A 3,412-nucleotide genomic window follows, 5' to 3' on the forward strand; every position below is an offset into this window, starting at 1 on the left:
CTATGGTTAAAAGCACCAAAACACTAGTAACAACTGAGGACAAGATGTTTTGACTCCCCCAAAGTTTAGCTTGTTTTTTCAACAATATCAAGATTTGAACCTCGGTTGCACTCGTACAGCCAACCCTCAGACCTGAGCAAGCAGCAAAAAAAAACCACCCAGTTAACCTTAAATAAATGCAGGCCCGAAGGAAAATTTACAAATTAATATAGAGTCATTTTTATTTTAATTATTTTTCTACGTAAAATTTCACATCAAACCGGGGATCTATATTTTAAAAGAAATTTGACCGGGTTATTAGACGAAAATTATCCCCATGCCTAGAAAATTACTCATTTCTACAGTCATTTAAAAAAAATCATTGGAGTTTATTTTTTAGGAGACGTTTAACACATGAAACAAAAATATTTCCAAAAGGATTAAAATATCTACATTTTGATAATAAATATCTTTTACAAGAACTTTTTCAATCGACAGAAAACTTTAAATTTCTTTATACCTTAGTGGGTTATTTATGTTATTTAAATCATTTTTTTTTTCAAGAATGATATTTAATATAACGAGAGCAATTAAGGAAAATGAAGTAAAATTATTAACAATATTCAGAAAATATAATATTGTTTGAAATATTTCCCCATCTTAATACTTAACATTTTGTGTTTGTGTGTGTGTAAGGGTGTGTGTGAGGGTGTTTGTGTGTACGTTTGAGAGGGAGAGATAATGTTAAGGTGTACTGGTGTATGTATATTATATCAAGCTATTTGGATGTGTTTCATGATGTTAATATTGTCTTTAGGTGACAAAATTATATATACCTGTAAATACAACATTTTACCAAAAGTGAGTGCCGCTCTAGTGACGAAACACCAACTTGGGTCCGGCTGATATATATCGAAGTGAGATAAACAACCTAATTGGGTACAGATGCCGATTTTCTGTGAATATCTTTATGAAGTGAAATAAATATCTAAAAGATATCGTCATTAATCAAAAGAAGAGATGCAGCGACACATTCTGGGCAATTATGACTTCTTAACTGTATCAATAACCATAACTTGGAAGGATTTTCTACAAAGTTAGGTCAATTTTTGGCTGCATTTTGTATATATACAATCGCGCATGCTCAGTTCAGTATTTCCGTAAATGATGGCGACATGTCCTAAATACTTTACTTTTTGTAAACATTGGAGTTAATACCATTTTCTATTAAACTGTGTTTCGAATAGAGTTTTTGAGAATCAAACAATGAAATTTTGCATCTGTAATCAACAACAAATCGTGAATTAAGCCGATTAATATTGGTATCGATTCAGAAATACGAGGATGAACTTGTGTTTTAGTGAAAATGTGTAGTGACCCAATTCTACATTTACGGCATTTGAGTACAACATGGAGGTCATTGATCTGTTTATAGGTAATAAAGATATAACGCTTTGTAATTTGCATGCTATTACTGATTGGATTGAAATAAATAACTCCATCAAAAATAAGGAAATTGAAAGAACTTTTCCGTTGATTTCTGGAAAAAAAATGTCAAAAAAAGTCAAGTTATTTCATTCCTTCTGAGATTTGTTTGTTTCATGGTCTGATTTATTCTATAAAGTTATTTGAAAAATACCAAACTATTTAATTTTGTTAAATCAATAACGAAAAAGGGACAAAGCTTCACTTACATGCAGTACATTAATGCTAATAGTGACCTTTTAATTTAGTATTTAGTTTGGTTCAGCTTTAGGGAAATCAAAGCAGGATAAAATTAAGGTGGAATGCCTCACCAACTTTTTTAAGTCATCCTTTTTAAAAATGATTTCAGCATTGAAAGACCGATATCAGCTCTTAATTTTTTTATATGAATTTCTTTCAAAGAAAATGAAAAAAAAAATCATTTATATCTCAATAAGTTGCTTTCAGGCTATAAGTTTGCTGTAAATAATTAATGAATGCATCATATGAATATCAAATAAAATATGTAAAGAAAGGCTTGTTAGACTTTTAAATTTTTTTTATAATTATGAAAATAAAACACATCATTTGTGAATATAATTAAACTATGGTTAAAAGCACCAAAACACTAGTAACAACTGAGGACAAGATGTTTTGACTCCCCCAAAGTTTAGCTTGTTTTTTCAAGATTTGAACCTCGGTTGCACTCGTACAACCAACCCTCAGACCTGAGCAAGCAGCAAAAAAAACACCCAGTTAACCTTAAATAAATGCACGCCCGAAGGAAAATTTACAAATTAATATAGAGTCATTTTTATTTTAATTATTTTTCTACGTAAAATTTCACATCAAACCGGGGATCTATATTTTAAAAGAAATTTGACCGGGTTATTAGACGAAAATTATCCCCATGCCTAGAAAATTACTCATTTCTACAGTCATTTAAAAAAAATCATTGGAGTTTATTTTTTAGGAAACGTTTAGCACATGAAACAAAAATATTTCCAAAAGGATTAAAATATCTACATTTTGATAATAAATATCTTTTACAAGAACTTTTTCAATCGACAGAAAACTTTAAATTTCTTTATACCTTAGTGGGTTATTTATGTTATTTAAATCATTTTTTTTTTCAAAAATGATATTTAATATAACGAGAGCAATTAAGGAAAATGAAGTAAAATTATTAACAATATTCAGAAAATATAATATTGTTTGAAATATTTCCCCATCTTAATACTTAACATTTTGTGTTTGTGTGTGTGTAAGGGTGTGTGTGAGGGTGTTTGTGTGTACGTTTGAGAGGGAGAGATAATGTTAAGGTGTACTGGTGTATGTATATTATATCAAGCTATTTGGATGTGTTTCATGATGTTAATATTGTCTTTAGGTGACAAAATTATATATACCTGTAAATACAACATTTTACCAAAAGTGAGTGCCGCTCTAGTGACGAAACACCAACTTGGGTCCGGCTGATATATATCGAAGTGAGATAAACAACCTAATTGGGTACAGATGCCGATTTTCTGTGAATATCTTTATGAAGTGAAATAAATATCTAAAAGATATCGTCATTAATCAAAAGAAGAGATGCAGCGACACATTCTGGGCAATTATGACTTCTTAACTGTATCAATAACCATAACTTGGAAGGATTTTCTACAAAGTTAGGTCAATTTTTGGCTGCATTTTGTATATATACAATCGCGCATGCTCAGTTCAGTATTTCCGTAAATGATGGCGACATGTCCTAAATACTTTACTTTTTGTAAACATTGGAGTTAATACCATTTTCTATTAAACTGTGTTTCGAATAGAGTTTTTGAGAATCAAACAATGAAATTTTGCATCTGTAATATAACAAATCGTGAATTAAGCCGATTAATATTGGTATCGATTCAGAAATACGAGGATGAACTTGTGTTTTAGTGAAAATGTGTAGTGACCCAATTCTACATTTACGGCA

The sequence above is a fragment of the Saccostrea cucullata genome, unplaced genomic scaffold, assembly GCF_032062105.1.
Source record: "Saccostrea cucullata isolate Sc308-1 unplaced genomic scaffold, CSIRO_AGI_Scuc_v1 ctg776, whole genome shotgun sequence".
NCBI classification, from domain to species: Eukaryota; Metazoa; Mollusca; class Bivalvia; order Ostreida; family Ostreidae; genus Saccostrea; species Saccostrea cuccullata.